The sequence below is a fragment of the Budorcas taxicolor genome, chromosome 21, assembly GCF_023091745.1.
Source record: "Budorcas taxicolor isolate Tak-1 chromosome 21, Takin1.1, whole genome shotgun sequence".
Lineage (NCBI taxonomy): Eukaryota > Metazoa > Chordata > Mammalia > Artiodactyla > Bovidae > Budorcas > Budorcas taxicolor.
The window spans coordinates 45,402,618-45,417,809 of record NC_068930.1 but is presented as its reverse complement, the minus strand read 5'-3'; positions in this window follow the sequence as shown (position 1 = coordinate 45,417,809).

The following is a 15,192-nucleotide window of genomic DNA, read 5'->3' as shown; positions in this document are numbered from 1 at the left end:
CGACTCAGGAATCGGACCTGGGTCTCCCACATTGTGGGCAGATTCTTTACCATCTGAGCCACAAGGGAAGCCCTGGGCTTATTAGGATCCTGCTGCTAAGTCGCTTCAGTCGTGTCCAACTCTTTGCGACCCCATGGACTGCAGCCTACCAGGCTCCTCCGTCCATGGGATTTTCCAGGCAAGAGTACTGGAGTGGGGTGCCATTGCCTTCTCTGTATTAGGATCCTAGAAACCTCAGAATCCAATATTTCTTCATAGGTACTTTTTTTTTCCTTAAAAACAAAACTCCTTGGAATGCATTGTCATCCACTAAGCATGTATTGTGTTAATGTAGTGGACGTCCTGGTTGTCTTTGTGACATTCATGACGTCTTTCCCCACTATGTGACACCTCTCCACTCAGCCTGCCCACTCCTGCACAACAGGACATGGCATTGACCTGGTCACAACGGCTAGTTCAAGGGCCTCCAAAGCTGAGGACTCTCGTTCATTGTGAGAAGTCACTTTCTCTCTTCCCTGGATGTGAAGGAGAAAGTATGTCGCCTTGGTAGCTGCTAGTAGGCTTAATACAGCAGTGGGGGGAGCCAGCCTGCAGGAGAGGCCTCCCGTGGAGGTGAGCAGAACCAGGAGAACTGCAGAGAAGTCGAGCTGGACCTTACGTAAACAATGCCTGATGCTGGCGTTTTCTATGGACCTTTCAGTTACATGTACCAGTGAATCCCCATGAGCATTTAACCAGTTCGAGTTCAGTTTTCTGTTTTTTTCATCAAATAAATATTCTGTTAGGTACAGAGCTGTTAAATTCAATTATTTCTTTCAAACTTTTGGATTTCTGATTTCAGATTCAAATATTAGCACCTTCACTGTGCTGACAACAGCAGTAGGAATACTCCCCATATTAACATCTGCCCTCACAGCAGTCTTTTGAAATAGGTACTGCTGTTATTGAATTTCCACTTTTCAGGTGAAGATAGGTTCTGGGAGAATGTGTTATTGTTGTTCAGTTGCTCAGTCGTGTCTGACTTTTTGTGACCCCATGAACTGCAGCGTACCAGGCTTCCCTGTCAGTCACATCTCCTGAAGTTTGCTCAAATTCATGTCCTTTGAGATGGTGAGCCATCCAAACATCTCATCCTCTGCTGGCCACTTTCTCATCCTGCCCTCAATCTTTCCCAGCATCAGGGTCTTTTCCAGTGGTTCAGCTCTTCGTATCAGGTGGCCAAAATATTGGAGCTTCAGCTTCAGAGTTGGTTTCCTTTAGAATTGACTGGTTTGATCTCATTGCTCTCCAAGGGACTCTCAAGAGTCTTGTCTAGCACCACAGTTTGAAAACATCAATTCCTCAGTGATCAGCCTTCTTTTGGTCCAACTGTCACATCTGTACAGGACTACTGGAAAAATCATAGCTTTGACTATATGGACCTTTGTCAGCAAAATGATATCTCTGCTTTTTAATACACTGTCTAGGTTTGTCATAGCTTTTCTTCCAAGGAACAAGTGTCTTTTAATTTCATGACTGTAGTCGTCGTCCACAGCGATTTTGGAGCCCAAGAAAAGAAAGTCTGTCACTGTTTCCATTTTTTCCCCATCTATTTGCCCTGAAGTGATGGGATCAGATGCCATGACTTAGTTTTTTTAATGTTGAGTTTTAGCCAGTTTTTTCACTCTCCTCTTTCACCTTCATCAGGAAACTCTTTAGTTCCTCTTTGCTTTCTGCCTTTAGAGTGGTGTCATCTGCATATGTGAAGTTACTGATATTTCTCCCAGCTATCTTGATTCCAGCTTGTGAGTCACCCAGCCTGGCATTTTGCATGATGTACTCTGCGTATAAGTTAAATAAGCAGGGTGACAATATACAGCCTTGACGTACTCCTTTCCCAATTTAGAACCAGTCCGTTTTTCCATGTCTGGTTCTAACTCTTGCTTCTTGACCTACATACAGGTTTCTCAGAAGGTAGGTAAGGTGATCTGGTATTCCCATCTATCTAAGAATTTTCCACAATTTGCTGTGATCCACACAGCTTCCCTCATAGCTCAGTTGGTAAAGAATCCAACTGCAATGAATGAGACCCCGGTTCGATTCGTGGGTCAGGAAGATCCCCTGGAGAAGGGATAGACTACACATTCCAGTATTCTTGGGCTTCCCTTGTAGCTCAGCTGGTAAAGAATCCGCCTGCAATGTGGAAGACCTGGGTTCAATCCCTGGGTTGGGAAAATCCTTTGGAGAAGGGAAAGGCTACCCACTCCAGTATTCTGGCCTGGAGAATTCCATGGATTATATAGTCCATGGGGTCACAAAGAGTTGGATACAGCTGAGTGACTTACAGTTTCACTTCACTTTCACACAGTCAAAGGCTTTAGTGTAGTCAATGAAGCAGAAGTAGACATTTGTCTGAAGTTTCCTGGCTTTTTCTATGATCCGAGAGATGTTGGCAATTTGATCTCTGGTTCTTCTGCCTTTCTAAACCCAGCATGTATCTGGAAGTTCTTGGTTCACATACTGTTGAAGCCTAGTTTGAAGTATTTTGAGCATTACCTTGGTAGCATGTGAAAAGAACACAGTTGTATGGTAGTTTGAACATTCTTTGCTATTGCCCTTCTTTGGAATTGAATGAAAACTGACCTTTTCCAGGCCTGTGGCCACTGCTGAGTTTTCCAAATTTGCTGGCATATTGAATGCAGCACTTTCACAGCATCATCTTTTAGGATTTGAAATAACTCAACTGGAATTCCATCAGCCCCACTAGCTTTGTTCATAGTATTGCTTCCTAAGGCCCAGTTGACTTCACACTCCAGGATGGCTGGCTCTAGGTGAATGATCACACCATCGTGGTTATCTGGGTCATTAAGACCTTTTTTGCACAGTTCTTCTGTGTATTCTTGCCACCAGTTCTTAATATCTTATGTTTCTGTTAGGTCCATATTATTTCGGTCCTTTATTGTGCTCATCTTTGCATGAAATGTTCCCTTGGTATCTCTAATTTTCTTGAAGAGATATCTAGTCTCTTCCATTCTATTGTTTTCCTCTGTTTATTGGCATTGTTCACTTAGGAAAGCTTTCTTATCTCTCCTTGCTATTTTTTGGAATTCAGCATTCATTTGGGTATATCTTTCCTTTTCTCCTTTGCCTTTCACTTATTTTCTCAGTTTTTTGTAAAGCCCCCTTGCATTTTGCCTCATTGCATTTCTTTTTCTTGGGGATGGTTTTGGTCACTGTCTCCTATACAATGTTATGAACCTCCATCCATAGTTCTTCAGGCACTCTTGTCTATCACATCTAATCCCTTGAATCTATTTGTCACTTCCACTGTATAATCATAAGGGATTTGATTTAGGTCATACCTGAATGGTCTAGTGGTTTTCTCTACTTTCTTGAATTTAAGTCTGAATTTTGCAATAAGGAGATCATGATCTGAGCCATAGTCAGCTCCCATTCTTGTTTTTGCTGACTGTATAGAGCTTCTCCATCTTTAGCTGCAAAGACTATAATCAGTCTGATTTCAGTATTGACCAGCTAGTGATGTCCATGTGTAGAGTCTTCTCTTGTGTTGTTGGAAGAGGGTGTTTGCTTTGACCAGTGTGTCCTTTTGGCAAAACTCTGTTAGCCTTTGCCCTGCTCATTTCATACTCTAACACCGTACTTGCCTATTACTCCAAATATCTCTTGACTTCCTACTTTGCATTCCAGTCCTGTGACTTTTCTAAAGACACAAAATGTAGTGGTAGTAGAGTCTGAATTGGAGCCTCTTGCAAATACCATATTATATCTATTTTTTATAGAAAAGATATTGGAGCTCAAAACATTCAGCTTTGTAGGCAGCTGGCCATAATCACCCATGTTTATGAAATACTTTTTTATTTTCCCAAAGCCCATTGGAACCTATGTTACCACTGTGTTGACAAATATCAACAGTCAACAGGTATCAACAGTCAACAAGTATCAACAGGTTCTGACTGATGAAGAGTCCAGGTGCAGATACTCTCTAGGAAATGAGTCAAGGTGTTTTTATCTAAAGGATTCAGATGAAACAAAGTGCTCTCAGGATACACAGTAGAGATGTCAACAATATTCTTCAGTGACAGACACAATGTATAAGCCTCTGGACCTTCCATAGAGGGCTGGAGCATCATTGTATATGATTGAGTCTGAATGAGGGTTACCCTGGGACTTGTGGGAAGTGTCACTTAGCAATGGCAAGTGACATCTACCCCACCAGCAAGCCCAGCTGCATCTTTATGATCAGTTCATCCATCCTGGTATTATATGGCCATAGAGACTGGCATAATATAGTATACACGAACATCTTATTTTTCTAGTTTTCAAAATATGGAATACTTCACAATTTCGTGTGTCATCCTTGCCCAGGGGCCAAGAATGACACACAAGGATATACATGTGTGTGTGAGAGAGATATTTAAATGAGGGTTTAATATTCTTAAATAACTACCAAAGGTGGATTACAGCTCATGCTGCTGCTGCTGCTGCTGCTAAGTCGCTTCAGTCGTGTCCGACTCTGTGCGACCCCATAGACGGCAGCCCACCAGGTTCCCCTATCCCTGGGATTCTCCAGGCAAGAACACTAGAGTGGGTTGCCATGTCCTTCTCCAATGCATGAAAGTGAAAAGTGAAAGTGAAGTCACTCAGTCATGTCCGACTCTTAGCGACCCCATGGACTTCAGCCCGTTAGGCTCCTCCTTCCATGGGATTTTCCAGGCAAGAGTACTGGAGTGGGGTGAGGCAACATCCCATAAAATGAACTTCCCATTTTAGCATCACAAGCATTTGGAATACGAAATGTCCAGGGATGGATGTTATAAGAAAGGTGAAAAGAAGTTTGCTTAAGAAATTTAAAACTTAAAAATTGATTATTCCCCCAAAGTCCAAATAATTATGGTCCAGGTAACCATCAGGTTAAGACTTCATATGCTCATTTCTTTGATAAGAATCTTCTTCTCTGTATAGTCCCAGTTTTAGTCTATGGGCTGCAGGAGTGAACACCACACTCTCTTTCAACGCATCTGCTTTCCCCAGGTTAGCACAGTCTAGTCTAGGATCTTTTCTGATCTTAGAGCTGCAGAGTGACAGCAAAGGTCAATCACTCAGGTATCTATGAGAATCTCAAAAGCGCTCAGACCAGCTATGCCTCTGTCAGAATGATGATTAAAATTTTACAGATAGGAGAATTAAAGTAGTTAAATGACAGGGCGTAAAACCATTTGGCCTCCCAAGTACAGGTAGCTGGATAGTAACAGAACTGAATAGAAAACTGAGGTGATTTGCTTTTGTGTTTCATCTTTGCTTAACTAGAATGCGTTAGCTTTTTAATCATAGGAAGCTACCTAAGCAAATTTTATTTTGAGTGAATCCTAGAATAAAAACCAGGAACATCATTGGAAGGCCAGGCTTGTGTCTTTAAGTATAAAGCCTTCAAGGATTAAGCCTGGATTAGTTTTCAGTAATTAATGTTGAAGAGTTGGTAATGAGACTGTGCACGTGGTTTAATCAGACTGTCTTTTGGGAAGCCAGATCAGCTGTGCTATGATAACTGTGATGCTCATAAGGAAAAATGTGGCTTCTTGATCAAGGGAGTGACAGTCAGTCCTTAAGACAATGATGATTTCCCGGTGTGGTGAGGGGCTGCAGGGTCAGGGGGTTTTTCATGGCTTTCTCATGTATGAGTTTTTGATAAAGCAGGTAGTAGTCTCTTCTCATGGTTAATATCCCATTTTGGGACCCTAGTAATAGCCTAAGAAATCCTCTACCACCATAAATTCTAAATGCTCTTGGTTAACTTAACCTTGACAGTTCCTTGGATAGCAAGGGAATCAAACCAGTCAATTCTAAAGGAAATCAACCATGAATATTTATTGGAAGAACTGATGCTGAAGCTCCAATATTTTGGCCACCTGACACAAAGAACTGACTCACTGGAAAAGACCCTGATGCTGGGAAAGACAGAGGGCCAGAGGAGAAGGGTGAGATAGAGGATGAGATGGTTGATCATCTACTTCAGTGGACATGAGTCTGAGCAATTGCTGGGAGACAGTGATGGACAGGGAAGCCTGACAAGCTGTCATCCATAGGGTCACAAAGAGTCAGACATGACTTAGCGACTGAACAACAACAACTTTACCTTATTAGATAGACGAGACTTAGGGACATCTTAGATACAGGCTTCCCTCGTGGCTTAGCTGGTAAGGAATCTGCCTGCAGTGCGGGAGACCTGGATTGGATCCCTGGGTTGGGAATATCCCCTGGAGAAGGGAAAGGCTACCCACTCTAGTATTCTGGCCTGGAGAATTCCATGGACTGTATAGTCCATGGGGTCACAAAGAGTCGGACATCACTGAGTGACTTTCACTTTCATTTTAGATAATGGCTAATTTTACACAGTTCCTATATCTCACTTTCTCATTTGTTTAAAAACATTTGTGGTATATTGCTGTGTGTTGGGCACTAGATAGAAAGTAAAGAGCAAACAAATGTGATCTCTGTACTGCTTGTAGTTCAGTGGGGAAGGAGGCATCAAAGGAGGAAACACAATTCAATGTGTAATCACAGAACATGATGGGTGAAGTGGAAAAGACTTGGGTGCCTTGGAGACATGTATCAGGGGATCATATTTTGGGTTTGGGTACCACTCTCTGAGGAAGTGATACTTAGGTTGAAAATTGAAAAATGAGGTAGAGCCAGCGAGGTAGAATGGGAGCAAGAATTTTCTGAGCAAAAGAAAAGGTAAATTTGTTGTCGTGATGAAGAGACGAACTTGTCCTCTGGGGTAACTGAAGCTGGAGTCTATGAGCTGGGAGGGAGGGGAATCAGTGGGGAGAGGTGGGTAGGCACAAGCTCCTGTGCTCTGGTCATTTGAGCTCTGGAATCTTGAGATAGCTGGATTCAAGCCTTGGCTTCACTCGTATTTACGATTTTGGATACGTCACTTCATTTCATTGTGAATCCATTTCCATTGTACTAAATTACACGTAAAATGATCTACCATGCAAACTAAAGCAGACAGAGCAAATCTGTCTGGCCCACACCAATGCTGTTCCTTTTTCTTCACTACTGCTTTCTATTCTCTCCATGTCTTTTTGTTCAGAACTGTTGTGACTGTCTGCCTAAATGGGTATTTAACATTGGTTTTCTTTGCCCTCTCCCATTATCTTTGGTAGAAGTTTCTTACAACCTGAATAATCAAAAGCTGAATAATGTAGAGTTGACTCTTATTAAGAAATTTCATGGCAAAACCTATACAATATTGTAAAGTAATAAAAAAATAAAGAGCAAGAGTTCAAATGCAAGCCAGGGCAAAAAAAAAAATCAAATTTAGAGCTTAATTTTGCTGGTGCTCTTCCAAAACAGCAATTCAATTAAAGAGTATCTGCAAGTCAAAAAAAAAAAAATTTCAGTTACATCATTGACGTTACCTTTATTGATGATAACAGATATTTAGAGTCAGTAGTTAAAGCTTGACCTTTCAGAGATACAGGTTTGCTTAACATTTTATTACAAAATATCTGTGATTTTTTTTTTTTACACTAATGAAAGACTCTCTGTTTTGATGCATAAAAATGACAGCTGACTGCGTGACTTAACAAATCAAAGATATTTATTCAAAAAACATTTCGGTTATCTGTCATGGTGAAGAGGCAGCTTTTTGTTTCAGTGTAATCAATGCAACACAGTCTGCCTTAGTTTATCAGCACTGTGGGTTGAGAGTGGTTATATGAAAACATTTGGGCAGCTGTTCTCAAACATAACAAATGTCTCAGATTCTCAAACGTTGGGAAGATGTCACAAGATATACTTGTTCTTCCAAGTAAATGAACTGGATTAAAAAAGTCCTTCTGTTTCTTTTCTTCCCCACCCTTATTGTAGTAAAGAATATTGTGAATGAATTTTCTGAGGTGGGAACCAGCACTAATAGCTTTTGAAAATGCTTTTACAGGCAGCTTATGCTTAGTCTTAGTGCCTACCTCTGTGACCTAGAACTACACCGTTGGCTTTTATGGGCCTTTGGGTAAAATAAACAACATTATGTTTCCACTAATCTCACAGGAATATTGTAGGGGTTAAACTAGATGCCATTTGTAACATACTTGAGAGTGGGTAATAGTCATTCAACAAATCTGACTGAATGGAACGAACCAGAGTTCTTTCCCAGTCTGGTCCAGGTGTATTATCTTATTTGATACTTGTAACAACCCTACAAAGTAGTCAGGACATTTTATGTAAACCATAAAATACTAGACAAATAGTAGGTAATATATGGTGAAGATTGTTTGAATTCACTTTTTATTCTTCTCTAAATAAATAAAATCTACAGCTACTCAATAACTCATTTTGATTTCTGTCAGTCTGTACTGTCATAAGCTTCTTTTCCTTGTATAAGCCTCTAAGCCTTTCATTCTTTACCCTATGCCTTCTTCCATTTTTAGCAAATTGTAAAATAGTTTTCAAAGACTTAAACACAGTTATTCATATTTGTAACCTTCTCTTTTTAGTCATAGTTATATCTTGTGTACAGGTTGGTCTCTATTCATTTGAAGTTCTAAGTTTTATAGTTTCCTCCCAAATGTCCTGAACTTTTCTTCCTAGGTCTCTTTTCTTTCTTATTATCTTCATAGCTTTCTCTCTTTTCTCCGTGAAGGAGTCTTTGCTTCCCAGAAAGCTATGCTGATCTCCTTTCACATTGATGAGTTGTAATCTGTTAACTTTTCCAGCATAATTAGTTGAACACCACTGGGTCGCTTTGGGGAGGGCCTCATGTTGCCTGATGGAAAACTACCAGTTACTTAGGGAAGCTGGGAGCTGGAGCTGGAGCTGGAGGCTGGAAGCTGGAGCTGGAGGCTGGCAACCCTCCTGCCTCACCAGCGTACCCCTTCTCTCAGCTGGAACACCTTACTGTGGGAGGCCTTCCTTTTATTAGGTCTTAGTGGAAAAAGGCCAGGGCATATCAACTGAGTTCTACCCAAGGGGCTTTACTGCTTCCCTCTTAACGTTGTCTGAGGATACAGTTTAGAGGGGTAGGAGAGAGCTCAGGCAGCCTGGGTTGCCATCTGCTTTTCCTGGCAGGACTGTGGGGGCATGCTGTTCCTGCCTGTTCTCAGAAGCTGATCATTCTCCTCCTGGGGCAGCCCGGAGGTTTCCACACAGCACTGTGACCCCACCAGCAAGATGATGAAGAGAGCACCAAGGGGACGTCCACACCTGGCAAGACGAATGAGAATCTCAAGTCTCACACTTTTCTTCAAGTCCACATCCCGATAGAGATTCTCTGAACCACACCCTTCATCCTTAGATTATTCATCCTTAGACCTTTTGTTGTAATGGAGAAACAGAAAGAGAAAAAAGAGAAGAGATGAAGGAAGAGGAACATTCAAAGAAAACTTGGAAACTGTCTCCTAGATGATTCAAAGATATATGTTTAAACAGTGTTGAGAATGATTTCGCTGAAGGGAGCATGAAGGCAGTGCACCCGGTTTTACTGTTAAGTGACTGGTATTTGAACATAAAAACCATATAAATTAGTGTATATCAGATATGACAAAAGGATGGAGTGCTTTATGGGGCAAAAAGTTATTTGCTATGTAATTTTAAGAGTAAGCAGAATAGTCTAGAAACTAAAATTCTTTAAAAATAGAAGCTGTCTTAATTAGTGACAAATATAAAATCTAAATGATTCGTAATAGTAAAATACTAGTTCTGGTTTTTATAATGAAGTCCTTTTTATTAAAATTTAGTTTTTGAGAAACAGTACAAAATATAAAACTTGGCTCTAAAAATAAAACACTCTAACCTATCATTTGAGACCTACCCGATTTTAATATGAGTTTCTTTGACAGGCTCTGTTTCCCTTGTGACAGACTGTCTCTTTTCAGTTTGAGTCATCATTGCACATTTATGAAGTCTGACAATGCTGTTTTTATACAGCTTTAGACATTTGGGTCAAGGTGATGGGTGAAACATTGCAAAAGTGGAGTTATTTGACTGACTGAATGTGGGTGGCAAAGAAGGTTTTCCTTGCGGGTGGAAGAGGGTTACAGAAAGAAGTGGGGAGGGTAATGGGGCACCAAAGGTGAATCTCACTGCCTTTTCCATTTTCCCCGTCAGTTAAGTACACAGCTGCCTGAAGCTGTAGAATCCAATTCTTCGTAATTTTGGGAATTAGCCTAGAAAGGAATTCTTCCTGTAGCTAAGTCTAGAGTTCTAAAACTGGGGCCCTAGGTGTATTTGATTGTTAGTTCTGTATTTCTCTGCCATGTACATGACCCATTCTTTTTTGATTAATATTGTTGGTTATCTTGGAGAGTGTGATTTCTTGCTTTTTGTTTGTTATTTATTGACAAAATTGCAAGGGAACAGATTTCCTGTGCTGCTGGAGTATGAGAACGTATGGGAGCCACTACATAAAGAGGGATGAAAGGAGGCTTTTCCCCTTGGCTCTCACAGAGAATGAATTACTGGCAGCTTAATATACTCTAGCAGAGGGAAGGCCACAGCTGTGAATGCAGTTAATGGCCCTTGCATTTACAAAAAACACAGATTCATAAACATCAATGACGTCTTTTTAAATGTGTACCTTATTTAGGGGATAACATTTTTTTTTACAGACAGGGTAGGAATGTATTTAGAGCAGATGGATATGTTTTCAATGTACCATGATATGCAGTGGAGCATGAGAATGACCAGTTCTACCATAAAATATTAAAATCTGATGTGTTCTGGAACTTTTTTGGGTGGTTGCTTCTTAGACCTTTTTAATACCCCTGCTTTCTGTCCAGATCTGGACCCAAATTGTGGCCAACTACTTAGACCAGAGAACTAAGTGGTTCCATGTGTTTCTGGCACCCAGTTCTTAGAAAACAAACATAGAAGTGTCTATTGATTACTTTTTCCATCAGTGTGCCATATTCTTGGAATTTTTTGATGTGTGGTCTACCAGATTGTTTACTACTATGCTGCTTCTTGGTAATGCTGACAAAGTCTTTTCAGGATGCCTTTGATCTGTGCTGTGCTTAGTCGCTCAGCTGTGTCTGATTCTTTGTGACCCCATGGAGTGGGGCCCGCCAGGCTCCCCTCTCCATGGGGATTTTTCAGGCAAGAATACTGGAGTGGGTTGCCATGCCCTCCTCCAGGGGATCTTCCCCACCTAGGGATCGAACCCAGGTCTCCTGCATTGTGGGCAGCTTCTTTACTGTCTGAACCACCAGGGAAGCCCAAGAATACTGGCATGAGGAGCCTCTCCCTTCTCCAGAGGATCTTCCCAACCCAGGAATCAAACTGAGGTCTTCTGCATTGCAGGTGGATTCTTTACCAGCTGAGCTACTGGGAAAGTCCTGCCTTTGATCAGTGGTTCTTAAACCTAATTGTACATCAGAATTACCTGAAAGTCTTGTTAAATACAGATTGTTGAGCCTCATCCCCGTAATTTCTGATTCATTGTGTGGAGGGTAGGACCCCATAATTTGCTTTTCTAACAAGTTCTCAGATGATGCTGATGCCGTTGGGGATCACATTTTGTGAAACATTGCTTTAGATATGTTGATTAGATATTAGTCCCAGTCTTCTAATTGGATTTAGTTGACCCCTGCAATTAGCCACTAGTCCTAATAAGGGTTTCCAGAAAGTACAGTACAGTAAGTTAGAGGAACTCTTACCAGTTCATAAACTGCCTGAACCTATGAACATTCCAGGGGAAGACTTTCAGGAGCCTATGTTGACCACATGACATCTACTACCTGTTGGAATTTGTCAGTATCTTTTGGAGTTTGTTAGTGTCCTGGCAGGATCTGGAGGTGCCAGGGTCAGAAATGTTAGACTTGAATATCTTAACACACTCTTTTGACTAGTCCTACAGACTGGATCCCCAGATCTCAACCACTGTTGAATCTGGTGAGATGAGACCTCATGGCATAGCCAGAGATATAGCTGATTCAGTTCCATGCCACTCAAGTAAAGTCAATATTGCAATAAAGAAAGTCACACTAATTTTTTGGCTTCCCAGTGTATATAAAAGTTATGTTTATCTGTAGTCCATGAAGTGTGCAATAGAATTATGTCTAAAAAGACAGTATACACCTTTAAATTTTTTTTATTTTATTGAAATATAGTTGTTTTACAATGTTATGTTAATTTCTTTTCACTTTCTTTTCCATTATGGCTTATCACAGGATATTGAGTATAATTCCCTGTGTTATACAATAGGACCCTGTTGTTTATTTTGTATATGATAGCTTCGTGTGCTGATCCCCAAATCCCAATCCATCCCTCCCCGACCCCCTCCTCCTTGGCAACCACAGGTCTATTCTCTATATTTGTGGGTTTGTTTCTGTTTCATAGATAAGTTTGTGTCATATTTTAGATTCTACATAAAAGTGATATCATATGTATTTGTCTTTCTGTTCTGACATACTTCGTTTCGTGTGATAATCTCTAGGTCCATCCATGTTGCAAATGGCATGGCTCCATTCATTTTTATGGCTGAGTAATATTCTCTTGTGTGTATTTACCACACGTTCTTTATCCACTGGAGAAGGAAATGGCAACCCACTCCAGTATTCTTGCCTGGAGAGTCCCAGGACAGAGGAGCCTGGCAGGCTACAGTTAGTCCACGGGATTGCAAGAGTTGGACACTACTTAGGGCTATCTTTCTTTCTTTATCCATTCATCTGTTGATGGATATTTAGATTCTTTCCATGTCCTGGCTATTGTAAATAGTGCTACTGTGAACTTAGGGGTGCATGTGTCTTTTCGAATTATAGTTTTGTCTGGGTATATGCCTAGGAGTGGGATTTTAGGATCATACAGCAATTGTGCTAAGCTTTTTAAGGACCCTCCCTACTGTTACATTCCCACCAACAGTAGAGGAGGGTTCCCTTTTCTCCACAAACTCTTCAATGTTCACTATTTGTAGACTTTTTGATGATGGCCATTCTGACTGGCGGGCTACAGTCCATGGGGTTGCAAAGAGTCGAACACAACTGAGTATGATGACGATGATGATTCTGACTGGTGTGAGGTGGTACCTCATGATAGTTTGATTTGCATTTTTCTAAAGATGCTGAGAATCTTTTCATGTGCCTATTGGCAATCTGTATGTCTTCTTTGGAGAAATACCTATGTAGATAATCTGCCCATTTTTTGATTTATTTGTTTTTTTATTATTGAGTTGTATTATCTGTTTATTTGGAAATTAAGCCCTTGTCAGTCGCATCATTTGTAAACATTTTCTCCCAGTCTGTAGGTTGTCTTTTCATTGACAATATATACCTTAATTAAAAAATGCTTTATTGCTAAAAGATGCTAGTCATCATCTGACAACTCAAGAGTTGCCACAAACCTTCAACTTGTAAAAAAACACTCTACAAAGTGCACAAAGCAATGCGTAATAAAACAAAGTATGCCTGTACTTAGGACCTTATTTTATTTATTTTTTATTGAAATATAACTGACATATTACATTAATTTCAGATGTACAGCATTATAATTTAATATATGTATATATTACAAAATGCTCACTGTAATAAGTCTAGTTAAAATCACCACACATAGTTGCATTTTCTTTCCTGTGTTGAGAATTTTTAAGATCTGCTCCCTTACTGACTTTCAATTATATAATACAGTGTTATCAACTATAGTCACCAGGCTGTAGTCACGTTACATCCCCAGAATTTATAAAATAAATAAATTTATAAAATTATTTACAATTTTATAAATTTAAATAATTTATAAATTATTTATAATAAATAAGTTTATAAAATAAATAAACTTATTCTTGTAAGTTTGTACATTTTGACCCCCTTCACCCCTTCCCTGATCCTCCACCTCTGTATTTATGAATTTGTTTTTTTATTGCTTATTTTTTAGATTCCACATATAAGTGAGGTCAAACAGTATTTGTCTGTGCCTTTTTTTCACCTAGCATAGTGTCCTTAAGGTCCATCCATGTTGTTGCAAATGGCAAGATTTCAAGTTTTATGGCTTGAAATATTTGAGACCATATTTTATTTGCTCAGCATAATAGCCCTGTTGTTATGGGATGGTTTTTTAGTAATGAATAAAACAAGAGTCCTTGAGTTTCCTTCTCTTTAAATGATAGGTTATTGTATGATGAGAAAGAACCAACAAGGAAGAGTGGGAATAAGAATTTTCTAAGCAAAAGAAAGGCAGATTAGTTGTGATGATGAATGAAAGAACTTGTGCTGCTAGGGTAACTGAAGCTGGAGTATGTGAGCAAGGAGGGAGGGGGATAAGCTGGGAGAGGTGAATAGGCATGAGCTCCTGTACTCTGGCCATTTGAGCTCTGGAGGTCTGGGAAAAGCAGACCTTTTGAAAGCTTTGTCTGAGTTATTGGAACTCCTTATAATTACTGTCAAAACTTAGTATAATTAAAACAACGTCTCACTCTTTTTTGCCCTATATAATTTCTTGAGTTAATTCTCTTACTTTGGGGTTAAGTCACACCTAATAATTACCTTAGTAGGCAATATTATTGGCTACTAACACTTTTAAACTTTTAACTGAAGATCCTTTATTCAAGGATATAGCCTAGGTTGAGAGCTACTGTGCCATGCATTGTGTGGGCCTTGCTCAACAGGGTGTAGTGGATTGTTCATGAGAACAATTTAAACATTGTTTTTTGTTGTTGTTGATAATTGTTTTAAAATGTAATGTAAACATATTCTAGGTCATCAGGTTGATCATTTTATAACTTGCCATTATATTTCATTGCCCACAAAGGCATATGTGCTTATGATGGTTGTGTTGGGATCATGCATTTATGATAAGCTGTCATATATATATGTATGTATGCATACATATATATATATGAAAAAAAACAGTGGCAGGTTGATATATAATGACACACTTGTACCAAGTGAAAATCAGAACACAGTGCAGAGACCCCATGTGAAGGAGCGTGCATCTGATGCTATAGACCCTGTGATAATAAACCTTTGCGGGGACTCAGAAAAGGTAGATGTAATGAAGATGGAGTGGGGAAGAGGAAAGGTTCATGATTAAATCACTGTGACTCCGTCATTATTTGTCTCTTGGGGGAGGAGGGTTAGGATGGTAAAAGGGAGGGAGTACTTAAAGACGATTCCTCATGGTTCTTAAGCCTGAGCAATGGAGCGGTTTCTCCTAAAGAAAACAACTCTTATAGCATCTAGTGTCAACTTGAATTAATTAAAT